At 37.4% G+C, this 15537-nt stretch overlaps 1 protein-coding gene across 3 annotated transcripts in view; it reads right to left on the bottom strand.

Annotated features, from left to right (window-relative positions):
* Positions 1-15537, bottom strand: part of TFDP2 (transcription factor Dp-2) — a 168394-nt gene that overhangs the window by 53309 nt on the left and 99548 nt on the right. Inside the window, exon 1 of one of the 3 annotated variants that reach the window (XM_057738180.1) lies at positions 13221-13268. The exons of the other annotated variants lie outside the window; for them this stretch is intronic. The gene's annotated coding sequence lies outside the window, so the exon portion shown is untranslated. Of the gene's footprint in view, positions 1-13220; positions 13269-15537 lie in introns of those variants that run through there. 3 annotated transcript variants of the gene reach the window in all.

A 15537-nucleotide genomic window follows, 5' to 3' on the forward strand; every position in this document is an offset into this window, starting at 1 on the left:
CTAAAGTGTATCTGGAAGAGTAAAGAGAGAACAGCCAAGAAAATTTTGAAAGAAAGGAATAATGGGGAAGAGAGGGACTGTAGCCTCCCAAATTTCACAATTATTACACAGCTAAAGGGATTGAAATCATGTGACAATGGCTAGGATGCAAAGAAAGTGACAAAACATGAATTAAAGTCCAAAAATTACTTCATTTATATATGAAAATTTTATATATGGCAAAAGTAGCATTTCAAATGAATGCAGAAAGAGTATATTACTTCAGAGAATGTTGTTGAGACAAGAAATTGTCCATCTGGATAAAAGAAATCTTAGATTTCTCATCTTGCACAAAATAAATCTCAGAAAGATCAAATATTTAAATATAAAAATTAAACCATGAAAGTATTCCCTGGTGGCGCAATGGTTAAGAATCCACCTGCCAATGCAGGGGACACAGGTTCAATCCCTGGGCTGGGAAGATCCAACATGCCTCGGAGCAACTAAGCCCGTGAGCCACAACTACTAAGCCTGCACGCTAGAGCCCAAGAGCCACAACTACTGAGCCCATGCGCCGCAACTTCTGAAGCCTGTGCTCCTAGAGCCTGTATTCCACAACAAGAGAAGCTGCCGCACTGAGAAGCGTGCACACAGCAACCAAGAGTAGAAGAGTAGCCCCCGCTCTCCACAACTAGAGAAAGTCCACGTGCAGCAATGAAGACCCAACAAGCCAAAAATAAACAAAAATTTTTAAATAAATTAAAAATAAACAAATAAAAAATATTTACTTGGCACCTACTGTATGCCAAGTACTAATGCTAAGCACTACGGATACTCCAGGGCAAGTGAACTGTCCACTGCAATCAAGGGGCTAACACATCTATTAGTGTTTCTGGAGGACAGTCCAACAGTGTATTTAGGGAAGAGTTTTGGGACTGTGTGTGTTAGCGTATAAAATTTTAAGTAAGTGCTTTATAAACAACTATACACTAAATAAGGCTCTTTCTACCTCAACAAAAAATCTTTCAACTGCCCTCTGCTGCCTAAGTAGAGAGCTGATCCCTGGCCCTGGCAACAATGTCCCACTTAATAATGGGCATACCCTCTGACCAGCATTTCCTCTGTGGGATATGTATCCTAATAACCTAAGCAGATAAGAATAGTTACACATGTCCTAGGATTGCAGAGCTGTGGATAAAAGCAAAACCCTGGAAACAATTTAAATGTTTAAAACTTTGGTACGTGTGTATTATGGACTATTATCAAGTCCCCAAAAAAATTACAAGTATGTATTGCCATGAAAAAATGTTCCCATTATAAGAGAGGATGATTAAATGGTATGATTCCATTTACTTTAAAAACTACAATTACACATAAGTTTACAGATGCACAGAGTCTGGCAAGATAAATTTAATAGAGGTTAGCTTTTTACTTTGTTTTATACTTTATTATTAAAAAAGTTTTATGAACATGTATGCACTTGTTTTATAATGTAAAAACCTTTTATTCTGAAGGAGAAAAAAAGTGACAATCAGCCACAGCTGCTGAAACAAGGTAAAGATCTATAAATCAAATATCTGTGTTCTATAATTAGTAAAAATGAAATCTCTTAGAAACAGTTAAAGGGGCTCTACTGGGATTTCAATAATTGTAATATCCAGAAATAAAAGCCACATATTTAGACATAATTTACTTCCATCAAATCAACTAGGTTCAGCAGCAGAAATATAATTGTTTGGACTCAAAAGAATATTTAAATAGATAATAAACATCCAGTCTCCTGAAATTTCAGCCACATTAGGAGTAAACCAAACCAAGTCTAAACTATTTTTCATAAGTACTTGGCCTTAATTCATAGCTCCTTGGCAACAGGGTCTTGACACTGTCCAGAAGCCAATGTCTGGCACTTGATGTATTTATTAAAAACAAAAATTTAAAGACCTGCCTGGATTTTGGCCCTGGCAATTCCCTGAATTAAGTAAAATGAGATCAATCACCTAGGAAAGGGGCTAGAAAAAGAGCTAAAACTTACGCCAAATCTTGGCACAGGCACAAAATTTTGGCTCAAATTTTATTTTGATTTCTTGAGTAATTGGAATCCTTCTGTTTTCCATTAGAATTGTCCAGACACCAAAGATTTCTTTCATTCATAATCCTTTGGGGGGTTCCAGTGATAGTTAATCACCTTCGATATGTCCAATTAAAATGAAAAGCTCAAATAATTGTGGTTTGTCTACATGATATCAGTATGTTATTTTTCGTAGTACTGACCTTATGGGGGAAAAATTTTTTTTGGCCTGAATTAGTTTTGGGGACAATCTTCACCCAAGCCTGTATCACAACCTCCTAGAAGAACCAAATCAGTACCTTACTGTAGGAAAGAATATGCTTATTTTACGGGTTTTTTAATATCTCAAATCAGAAGTAGTAGATATATCCCATATGCACAGGGTCCAAACTTCACAGGACAAGCTAAACCTACAGCCCTAAATAAAAGGTTAAAAATGACCTACACTGTGGTGGTATATGTGTTTGTCAAACTCAGAACTCTGGGCTAAAAAAGGTTAATTCTACTACATGTAAAATTACACCTTAATTAAAAAATGGGAAAAAGTGACCTACGCAATTTCATTACTTATTAGTAAGAAGCTAATCACAGATTATACAATCCTCTTGCTTTTCCTCTTCTGTTACCTTCTGTTATCTACTTTAAAAATTTCTTTTATACACAGGTAGTTTATGGATTTGTCTAAATCACATCCCTCCGGCTACTCTCTCTTTCGAAAACTTCCCGCATTATCACAATCTTCCCCCTTCTGCTGGATCATTCTCATCAGGACATAAACAAGCATTTTTTTCTTTCATCTTAAAAACAAAACACAAAAACAACTTTTCTTAACCATACACAGCTCTCCAGCTACCAACTCATTTCTGTTGCCCTCTACAGCAAAACTCACAGAACCTGTCAACATCTGCTGTCTCCATTTCTCCACTCTGTTCTCTTTAACCCACTCCTACTCTGCCCCCCCCCCCACCCCAACACTTCACTGAAATAGCTCTTGCCAAGATCATCTCCACGATGCTAAATCTAATGGTCAATTCTCAGTGTTCAACTTAACCTTAACCTACCAGCTGTATCTGGTATTTTTTAAATTCACACCTTCCTCTCAAACACTCTTCCACTTGGCATCCAAACCTCCATTCTCTCTTGGTTCTCCTCCAAACCCACTGGCTTCTCCTTCTCAGTCTTGGTGGCTGGCTCCTGCTCTCCAAGATCACTCAGGAGCCCCTGATGATCAGTCCTCCAACTCTGCTCTGTCAACTCTTCCTCACCAGGTGGCCTGGCAGCCCCCGTGTATATTTCTCCAGCTTAAACCTCTCTCCCAAACTTCAGATTCACATATCCAACCGTCCTTTTGCATATCTCCATTTTGATGTTTAATAGGTAACTCAAACTTAACTTACTCAAAATCTAACTCCTGACCTCTCCCCATCCCACCAAGAAACCTCCTTCTCCCATCTCTCTCTTCATCTCAGTAAATGTCAACTCCACTCCTCAACTGTTTAAACCAAAAAAGATCACTGTTGACCTTCTCTTATATCCTACATACAATCCATTGATAAATTCTGTTGGTCCTATCTTTAAAAGTGTATCCTTAATAGAAAACAAACTAGTGGTTATCAGTGGGGAGGAAGGCGGCGGGCGGGTGGGCTGGGGGCGTGGGAAGCACAAACTAGTGGGCATAACATGGCTCAAGGATGTGTTGTCCAACACGGGGAATATAGCTAATGTTTTGTACTAACTGTTCATGCAAAGTAACCCTTAAAAATCGTACATACTAAAAAAAAAAGCAGTGTGAAAAAGAAAACCATGTTAAAAACAAACCCAAACTACCTATGTAACAAGAGGTGGATGTATCAGAACATTGCTGGGTTTTGTTTGTTTGTTTGTTTGTTTTAATTTATTTATTTATTGACTGTGTTGGGTCTTCGTTGCTGCACGTGGGCTTTCTCTAGCTGCGGCGAGTGGGGGCTACTCTTCATTGCAGTGCACTGGCTTCTCATTGCAGTGGCTTCTCTTGCTGTGGAACACGGGCTCTAGGTATGTGGGCTTCAGTCGTTGTGGCACATGGGCTCAATAGTTGTGGCGCACGGGCTTAGCTGCTCCGCAGCATGTGGGATCTTCCTGGAGCAGGGCTCGAACTCGTGTCCCCTGCATTGACAGGCGGATTCTTAACCACTGCGCCACCAGGGAAGCCCACATTGCTGGTTTTATGATGGTGGTCCTTATTTTAAATTTTTATTTAGTTCTTTGCTATACATCTGTATCCACACCCACAATAAAAATGATTTAATGTTTACAAAAAATAAAATAAAATGTATCTTGAATACAACCACTTCTCATCCACTCCACTGCTACCACTCTGATCCAAGTCACCATTTCCAGACTGAATTATGGCAATATCTTCCTGATTCATCTCCCTGTCCCACGTCAGGCCCACCTCACCTCACAACTCTACTCCCAAGCTTTCCAATACAGTAGTCACTAGACACAGAGGCTATAAAGCACTTGAAATGTAGTTAGTTATGACTGAGGATATAATTTCTAAACTTATTTAATTTTAATTAATTTAATTTAAAATTGAAGCAGTATAAAATATCTTCCCATTAAAAACAGCATTATTTGTTTAAGTAACCAAAACCTATCTCACTAAAAATTTGATTATATTGATTACATACTCAATGATAATGTTTTGGATATGGGATTAAATAAAATCTATCATTCAAATTAATTTTACTTGTTTCTTTTTACCTTTTTAAATGTGGCTGCTAGAAAACTTTAAATTATATGACTTACATTATCCTGCTGAACAGCACTGCTCTATCCACAGTCACACAGCAGTCACAGTGATCTTGCTTTGTGGAGTAATTCTCTTTGAAACTCTCCAGTGCGCTTTGCATCTCAGTCAGCATTAAGTCCTTATGATGGTTTGCAGAGCCCTGTGTCACCAGATGCCTCCTTTCTGACCTCGTCACCTGTCAAATCTCTCCCCAATCTCTCCCTTCATTCCACTACATTCCAGGCCTCTTTGCTGTGCCTCAAACCATGACAAGCAAATTTCTACCCCATGGCCTTTGTCCTTAAAGTTTCCTCTGCCAGTAACTTTCTTCCCCCAAATACTATCTACATGCCTTATTCCCCAGCTTCCTTCAAGACACTGCTCAGCTGTCAGTGCATCAGAGATGCCTGACCACCCTACATCAGCACTTCTGCACTTACTATGACTTTTCACCAGAGTGCTTATCTCTATATGATGAAATGTGAGTACTTATCTCAAATTTATATTTACTTGCTTATGTGATTATTATCTGTCCATAGCCCACCGACCCAGAATGTTAAGTTCTACAAGAACAGGGGATTCGTTACCTCATCCACTGCCGTATCTCCAGCACCTAGCACAGTACCTGGGAGATGGCGGAGTTCAACAAATATTTGCTGGATGAATGAATGCACAAATACAAGAGTGTCTGCAGGGAAGCATGTGATACAAATGCAGGAGACAGGAGCATACAGTGAAAACTAAGACTTCTCCCACCCCCAGCCACTACCTAACCATTCCCTTCCCTAGTGACAGCTACTGGTGCCAGTTCATACATAACCTTTCAGAAATACTCTAGGCATATACAAACACATACTCCTAAGTATCCTTTCTTCCTTACACACATGGTTGAATAATATATCGGTTTGCATGTTTTTTATTTTTTATCACTTAACAATACTATACCTATTTTAGATGTCTTTCCATACCTATGTATATACTATGTAATTTTGCTTCAATATTTACATTAGCTATATAATGTTTCCTTTTATGGCTCTAGCAGCTTATTTGAGTCCCTTAATGGAAAGCTGTTCATATTACGAGCATTATTAATAGTAAAATCTTTTATTACTACAAATAATACTGTAATGACTACACATATGTCTTTACACACATCAGTTGTACCAACTGGCTGTACCAATTCACCCCCTGTTCAGAAATGTATGAATGTGTCCATTTCCACATATCCTTACCAACGCACTGTGTTATCAAACTTTATTTTTGTCAATCTTTAGGTTAAAAATAATATCTCACTTTGATTTTATTATGATTTTATTATTATGAATAAGACTGACATGCTTTATTTAAAAGTCATCTAAATTTTCCTTCCTGAGAATTATGACCATCTTTCTATTGGCTGTTGTTTTTTTTTATTGGTTGACCCTCTTTAAATATTCAACGAATAAGAATATTCTTTGTTATACCTGCTGAAAATATTTTTCCCAATTTGACATTTGTCTTTGGCTTTTATATATGATTTTCTTTCCACATTTTAAAAGAATGTTGTCAATCTTACGGTTCTTTCCTTTTATGACTTTAGTGTCATATTAAAAAGGTCTGTATGTTTAAATATAAAAATAAAGGAGGTCAGAATAACTGCAAAGTTTATTTATCTTTGCTTCCCACCCTAAAGATGCACATTACACATGGATGTGCTGTATTTTACTCACCTTACAGGTATGGTATTTCCAGATGGATATGCTGTTCTTTGAATTTAATCTGCGTTTGTTACATACTAAAGACTCTATTAAACATCCCCCATGTTTTTTTATAATACTTTGATGCCTCCATTTTAAATTTTACATCCTTGACCATCTGGAATTTATTTGATGTGAGAAGTGAATGACCCAATTTGTTTTTCCTACATGGCTACTTTTAATGAGTAATCTGCTTCCCCTCCCCCATGCTAATATGGAAGTCTACCTCATTGACTTTCTATTTGCTCCACTGATCTGCCCACTTACGTGACAGTATCACATGCTTCACTTCATTCACAATTAACATTTCCAACAGAGAATGAGGAGACTCAGAAAAAATAAGTGCCAAACATTTCTTTTCCTTCTTATGCTACCTTTGAATTATTTGTTAATAACTACTTTAAAGGCTATTGATCAGTTTCAAATACAGTACTAATGAGGCCAAGTCACAGGTCAGTTCTGGAATAGGCCCACTCATTTTGCAAAAGTAAAGATTCCATAACCTTCAGACTGTATTTCTAACTTCAGCTGGCCATCTAGAAAGCAACGTATGTCACTGAAGTGAGAGTGAAGTAGGGAGAACAATAAGATGGCTCAGGGGATGTCTATCACCTTTATTTGAAAAATAACTCAGGCCCAATAGATCAACAGCACTCTCTTCATAAATGAAACACATATTACTCATAATTAATTTGAAAAGACAGCATATCCAACTGGAAATAGCAAATGTGTAAGACGGTAAAATAGAGCACATTCATGTGTGCATGTCAGGATTGAGGACAAGAGGTAAATAAACCTTGCAGTCACTCTGACTTCATTCATTTTTGTTCAAATATATTCAGATTTTTTTTTTTAGTTTTCATTCTGTTTATAGCTTAGCTACTATAATGTGCATTACCTATGTGCACCCTATACCACTGTTATGTTCTATTTTGTTGCATCTGTACTCAATCATGTTCACCAAAGTTGCTAAGATTAAATCCAAAGGCCAACACCATTACTGAACTTTTTAACGTGAGTGACCATAATATCACTATAAATGGGAAGGGTGACAAACAGAAGATAAAAGTTCATAATATCTCCAAAGTACAATGGTTAGAGTGACCTCTAGAACCTCCCTCTCTGAATGTGGTTCCAAAGTGGAAATCAAGCATTCCTGGCACAGAGATAAAGACAGAAGATCTGAAATGCACATTCCTACATATCACAGGCATGGAAGCCAAAGCTGAGATGTTTTTGCAGCTGTCAGAATACAGGACTTCTAGGATTCCCTGCCAGTGGATCACCTCACCAGAACCTTCCAAAGAACCACAGAAAGGATCCTTGAAATAACCATAACAGAAAACAGCTCTACTGCCCTCAGGGCATACTCCTAATGGGTCAATAAATCTTTCCCATCAGTCTTTCCTACATACTCTCCCTAGAGGATCAAGCCTTTTCTCTTGGCTTTGATAAGCATTTTTACTTGGAGGACACCTTTTAAAACAATTAGCTAGCTCCCTCTTTCTCTGGTATCCAGAACCATAAATGCTCTGGAATCTTCTATTTGAAAGGAGAAAAACATGTCTTTTTCCATCTTTCCACACGTCAGAATTTAAACAGGGCCTCTTCATTTCTTAAATGAACTCCTTAATTCAAGCTCTGGTATCCGGAATATCATAATCGTTTTCATTTAGTTCATCAAACCTCAAAGCTGAAAGATCTTAGAAATCATTTAGTTCATTCTCACTGGGTTTCTTTTGCAGGACCTTTCCCTTTCAATATTTTTTCAATATCCATTCAAAAAAATGCATCTCATCTATGGGAGGGGGCGGGGGGTGAAGGGGAAACTGAGAAGAAGCGGGAGAGTAGTACAGACATATATATACTACCAACTGTAAAATAGTCAGTGGGAAGTTGTTGTATAACAAAGGGAGTCCAACTCGAGGATGGAAGATGCCTTAGAGGACTGGGGCAGGGAGGGTGGGGGGGAATCGAGGGGGGGGCGTCAAGGAAGGGAGGGAATATGGGGATATGTGTATAAAAACAGTTGATTGAACCTGGTGTACCCCCCAAAAAAATAAAATAAAATAAAATAAAATAAAACAAAAAAAAAACAAAAACAAAAACAAAAAAAAAAAAATGCATCTCATCTAGAGGATGGATCCTATTGCTTCTTCACTGGCTTCTTTATCTTCAGTTAAAACATGTCATTTTGTCCTTTTTTCCATTTACCTTGCTCAGACAAGGACATCTTTTAATTCTTAATTTTCTCACTTCTCTTCCACCTCCTTAATGAGAATTTCCCAGTTTGGGACTCTCTATCTTCTGATTTATAATTGAATTAGTTTACCATATGGCCTCAAACAACTTGGTTCTTCCAAGCCTTGCCAGTGACTCTTCCCAAATATGCCTGGTCACAGGATACAAAGGAGGTGACAGAAGTGAGAGAGGGTAGTGTCCCTCTCATTCAAAATACATACTTCTGGGCTCCACTGAACACCTAAAGAAACCAGGTGGGAATGCAAGTGCCTCAGACGATTCTCAGGATCAAGTATGACTGGGACAAACTACTACAAGTGCCCTTTTTCTCTTTGTTCATGTTAAGGAAGTAATGGAGTCTAAGTAGATTCTTTCTACAACACTTATCTCTATTTTCATTTTAAAAAGAGAAAGGGCCAGGTGACCCTTATTTTATTATTATTATTATTATTATGGTTATTGTCTCTTGTTCTTAAATGTTATACCTTTACAATGTTTAGTCTGTTTTCAACCATTACTTTTAGCACCATCACCACAGCCAATAAATACACCCACCAGATGGCACAGAGACACTGCCTGCACGCCTAGAAAAGAGTGAGCGGAAAGCAGCACATTTTATCTCGTACCAACAGCCACTGAATGGCTAGAGCAGATCAACACAGCTGGGTGCAACCACAAGGATCAGCACTGATGCGCATTAGAATACCCAAGGGCACTTAATTGGAAATCACTCTCATGAAGAAGCCCACAACCCCTCTGAGATGGTAACCTGCCCCAGAAAGTGTTCACAAATGCATCATTCTAAATTTACAGTCAAGAGAAGCTATTTTTCTAATATTCACAAAAGGTGGCAATGACTACAGACAGATCCAGAGTTTAAAAGTTGTGTTCTTAAAATAAATTTAAAACTTTAGGACACAAATTCAAAAAGGCCAAAGACCACGCATGAATTAGAATTTCAAAGAGGTTCTTTTCCTTAGCAAATTAAAACAGGGTTCATTATATTCCAAATGCCATGCTGAAACCACAGTTATCAATTTCTTATCTCAACAGTATGTTCCACTTGAAAGCTATCACTGAAGCTACATTTAAACCACACTGGTAAGAGCAAGAAATCTTAGACATCAGTATCAACCAATTCTTCTGTGTTAAAAATCTTACCCATTAAAAGATTCTGGAAACGTTTATAAATAAGTTCTATTGGGTCTACTTGGCACACAGTAAGTGCTCAGTTAGAAGTCTCTTCATTTTTCTGTCAGAGAAATTGCCAAGAGAGCTGCCAAACTCTGCGAGAGAGAGCCAAGTGCCAGAAAGAAAGCCCCCTGGTGATGATCTCCGGCTTTAGAGTCAAGACCCAAAAGTTCACTTGAAAACTGGTTGCTTAAAACTTAGTGGAAAGAAAGAATGCTATTACACCACAGGTTCCTGGAGCCACTTGCAAAACAGAGTTAGCTCATAATACACTTAAAGCACAACATGCATACCTGCTCCTAAACAACAGTGTAAAAGGTTTTCTTTTCAGAAAAATGCAGGCATCCAGCAAATCTTCCCTCTGACTTCCACACCAGAAATGAGAGATTTCTAAGTCACCATCAATAGTCTCTAATTGCATAAAAGTATGTAAGGCAGCAAGAACGTCTAAATTAGTCACTCTCTGGCTATTCTGAATTGGAGAAAAATGAACAGGGAAGGCTCAGATTCTCCTAGACCTCGGTTTTTGCTAAAGAGTTCACCTATAAGGCAGGAACCACAGGTATTTCACTCCAGAAGTCTTCTTTCAGTCAACATATTGTTCTTAAGTTGAAAGGTTAACAGTCTCAATGACTTCTGCAATGTTGTTGCTGATGCTGTAATGTACTGTCGTGCCTACATTTATAATCATTAAGTGACATATTTTTGATAACTACAGTCTATGATGCTGTCAATGTTACGTATCACAAGTGAGGTCACCAATTTTTTTTTTTAGAGCTGTCTATTCCATCAAAACTATACCATTCTTTGGTCAAAATTATGAAAGTTCTTACTCTAACCAAACCTTTAACTTGGTAAATCCATTTTAAACTCCATGTAAGTTAGTTACCTTAGACAGAAAAAATTTCAACCATGCCATACTGCTATTCCTTAAAAAAACACACTGTACACAGATCAATCTTAGACTCTTAATTGTAATTCAAACAATGATCTGAAAAGTTTTGAAACCTCTAAACTCTGTTGTCATTATGTGAAGCAAAGAAAATCTTCAGGGAAGCCCACAGGTCCTAGCTAAGAGCAAGAGACATTTTTTAATAATCTCCTTGAATCATTCTATCTTTCCCAGCCCTTTCTTTAGAACCAACTAAGCACTAAGAAAACCGTTTAACATTTGCTCCATATGCAAATTTTGAACTATGGTTCAAAGAATTTTTTGGCTATTATATATTGTTACTAACTTTACAGTGTAGGGTAGGGCAAAATTTTAGTCAGTGCTTAATATGTGAAAGATTTGGTCTTCAGCTCTGGTTTTCCAAGAGCTACCTTTAAGACATGCACAAAGTTGTAATGCATATAAACATTATACGGAGCACAGAACTTCTCTCTGTGTTACTTGTAGAAGGATAGACGTTTACTTTACTCATTATGAACTCCACAAATTACAAAAATGATCGCTTCCAAGCTCTTCCTTCTTGCTCTTTTCAGCAGATAAACATTCCCCTCTTTCCATTAGCTTACTGACTCCAAGCTTACTATCTTTTTTTTTTTTTAAAAAGAGGGACAATGCAACACATCATTTAAATTAAACTCAAAATATTTCTCCCACATTTCTTATTCAAAGATGTTCTGGAATAAGTCTCATGCTTCACACTGAAGATAAAATAATCTCTTACTAAATGCAAATGATGTTTCATACTGCAATTTCATTTTGAGCCTTAATACCTATTGTGCAATTACAAACTTTTGCCATCTAAGTATTCCTTATATATTTTATAATGGCTTAGTTTTTTCCTAATATTCTATACGATTTAATGATCATTTTCTCCATCACTTAAAGGCACTAAAATTAACTTTCTCACATTTCCACTAATTACACATCATTTTTTTAAGCTTCAAAAAAGGCTCTTCAAAAAGTATGTTACTCGGAATGTTACTCTATACTGTTTCTCAAATCCTGAATATAAAAGAATAAATTTTAAATGACTAAGTTTTTTTTATTCACTGATTAAGTCAGATTTATGACCGCCCCTCCCCATTCCAGCTACTGTGAATTCTGAATGAAACAACCTCAATTGTAACAGAAGAAACATCTGTTGCTTTTTTTCTTCATCAGGGCTTTCCTAACTGAAAGAAAGCCCCTGCCTGACCTCCTCTCCCACTCCCCCTCCCTACCCACACTAAGTTCCCTGAAACTTTTTTTTAAGTAAATGTATTATTGAAAATTGTACCGTGTCCATCTAAAATGTCAAAGTTTATCTACAAACATTCATTTTACTCAAGTTCAAAGAATGAGTAAATATTATATACATCACAAAACCAGAGATGTGAGGGGGAGAATATTAATTGTAACTAAAACGCAGGCTTCAAGAGGGTACTTGAAGTGATCAACTCAAGTTGTCACACATTCCAGGCTCAGGCAGTATTGTTTACAGTTAAGATTTTCTTCACAGGATCCAGATTCATATAGGATCTTGCACGCTATATTTTCTTTAAGCCCATCCAAGACTAACATAATGGCAGTCACTACCCTAAGAGGCAGACACCAAATGGTGCCACCCACACGCTCACACTGTGCTTCATAATACACCATAAAGCAGTGGAATGCACCGGCCCCTTTATGAGCAAACAATGCCTGGGCTTCATTAGAATACAGCTGACATTTTCAAAGCACAAATACTTGTAAGAAAAATGTACTAGGAAGAAAGGGAATGAAACGGCTATAAAAGCTAAAATATTTTTCTAAGTGTCAGGTTTATTCCAAAGATCCTGAGGAAGCACCTCTAGCTGCTGACAATTTCAGAGTTTTCGTAAATGGGAAAAAAAAACGTATAGTAAGAGGCAAAGCTTATTTTATTAACTACTGGGAAGAAATGAAAGTAAAAACTCACATCTGAATTGCACTCACAAGCAAGAACCACGAAGTCTCTTTAAAATTATCCATTTCTTTAACTGCTTCTTTAGTTCCTGAACGGAGAAAACGGAGCTCCAGAATTATTTTTATATTCTAATTGATTTCTGTAAGTAACTGAGTGATAAACTCAGCTTACTCTACCCCTCCCCCCCACCCCAACCCCCATAACCCTGTAGTTTTCCTGTCTGCAACAAGCAAGGACGTCTTGAATTCAGCGTGCTTCTGGCTCTTTATCAATTTAACATTGCTGCTGTAGAAAGAATATAAAATAAACCCTGTAAAAATGTATCCAGCAGTAAGAAACAAAATGATCTCTCTTACCTGGTCTAAAGAAGCATGCCTCTCACTGCAGTACCAACAACACTCTACAGTCTTTGTTACCATTCAGTGGAAACTTGAGACTGTGTCAGACGTGAGCAATCGAGCTCAGAAACGCTCAATTTAAAATACTTAGTAAAACTAAAAAGATGCTCAAGAAAATTGTTTCGTTACTGGCTTTTAAAAGACATACGAATGCTGTCTAATGCATCAAAGACACTAAAAAAGAAACAAAGCACAGGTCTTATTAAAGACTGTTTTAGAAATAGGCTTAAAATAAAAGTGGTGAAACAATACAGTGCCTAACTCCACCCTAACGTTTTTTTGAAAATCACTTCAGTTTTAACTGGCTAAAAAATAAGATGGAACTTACTCATGAAATCTGCATATTTCGAATTATACATGTCAGGGTACTTGCTGGCTCCGAAGCAGTCACAAAGCAGGAGACCTTAGCGCATCTTGAAAGCTAGGCAAAAGCACCATGAGTTTCACGGGGGGATAAAAAAGGAGAAACTCTTGAAAAACTGGTCAGGCTTTTCAACCTGTAATAACTGTCCAGCTCCTCTGGGAGGGAAAAAAAACAGTCCTGGTTCTGCCCCCTGAGATAGGAGGCTATGCTTCAATGCCAAAATGAATGACAGGCCCATTTCTGATATCAACAAAGACCAGCTTAGTGGCGCTCGATTTTTTTTTTTTCACTTTCCCACACAGAAGTTCTAACTTTTTCAGGTTAGTATCTTTATATCTAGGGTTAAGTACCTTTCTTCATTTTCTCAAGAGAGCACCCAATTATGTTGTCCTAGTTTTTTAACCGATAATTAAAAATACATACCTAATAATCTTCCTCAGTTTTTCCTAGGCAGGATGCTAAACAAAAGATGATCTCTTAAATTCCTTTCCAAATCTAACCTTTGCAATATCAGATTACCATATGACTAATTATTAATATAAAAAGCTGTTCCTGCATCCTGACAGTGGGCACCAAGGGAAACAAAAAGTGGGTGACAAACATAAAAATAAGGTAAATGAGATTATAAAACTTCCAACCATCTGGGTGTAAAAAATCATTTATTAAAGTACATGTCTCTGATTATACAAATTCAAAACAATAGACACTTCAATCAACAGACATATGAGCCACGCACTATTTTGGGCTCTGTGGTTACAGCAGTGACCACAGCAGACAAAGGCCAAATGAAAATCCCTCTCTTCAGTGGTTTATATCTCAGTTGCCTGAAAGTATAACTCTCCTGGAGGATTAAGGTAACTCTCTTTGATTAGGTACCACCTAACCTGAAATACTCCCCTCTGAAAGCATGTCTTGACAACAGCTCCAGCAGGGAGAGGATCCTGTGCTGTATCCCCAGTGGCTAAAACAGAGCCTGTGAGACACTCAAATAAACATATACTGAATGAAACAGATCAAACCCAGCTTTTCCTTAGTCAAATTTTTCTTTGTAAGCAGACTATGTACCACATATCACACTTATACACACAAAGAGATATGTCAAAAACGATACATAGCATAGGGTATAAATTAAATTGAGCTGCAAATATATATTAGCTTAAAACTGAAAATACAATTTCTATGGCTCTGTATCTTTTCAGATTCTAAAATCTGTTTTCAGTATCAGATACGAGGTCGCTATAATATTTGAGTAGAATCAGTTAAAAGTCTATACACTATGGTTTTGTGGACTATCAGCCTTCAGAGGAGTTTTGAATAAAAAGAAGAAACTTGAAAATTACATAGCACCCAATCAGTTTTGTATATTAAAATCTAATATGCTTACATCTGTTTATATACCCACATTTGGAAATAATTTTAATCTCCCTATCCTGCTGCTCACCATTCCTGATCGCCTTACCAGAAACCACACAGAGTAAATAAGCACATACTTCTAACCTGTGAGGTGAGCCAGAAGTGATCACCCAATGTCACCCAAGGCCAGGATATTCAGGGGCTAGATATTGTCATTCCTACTCTGTAGTCTGAAAACAAAAGGAAAGTAAACTACACATTCAAATATTCTACCCAGAATAGTTAGTGTGTATTCTAACAATAAATTAACAGTAACCCAAGGTCAGGAAGACATTGTGATGACTGAGGTCAAGTAATGAATAAGACAGCATGGGGCCAAAGCAGGATTACACTGGTCTTTCAGAAGCAATATTTCTTCTCCCTAATCATCATTTATCTTTCCTTCAACAAATACTTATTGAGCATCTATTATGTGTCAGGCACTGAGCTAGGCAGCAAATTGACCTGCTCCCTATTGTCTGCTCCAGAGATCTAACCTTAAGCCTTTCTCTACCATGT

Source organism: Hippopotamus amphibius, chromosome 6 (genome assembly GCF_030028045.1).
Source record: "Hippopotamus amphibius kiboko isolate mHipAmp2 chromosome 6, mHipAmp2.hap2, whole genome shotgun sequence".
Lineage (NCBI taxonomy): Eukaryota > Metazoa > Chordata > Mammalia > Artiodactyla > Hippopotamidae > Hippopotamus > Hippopotamus amphibius.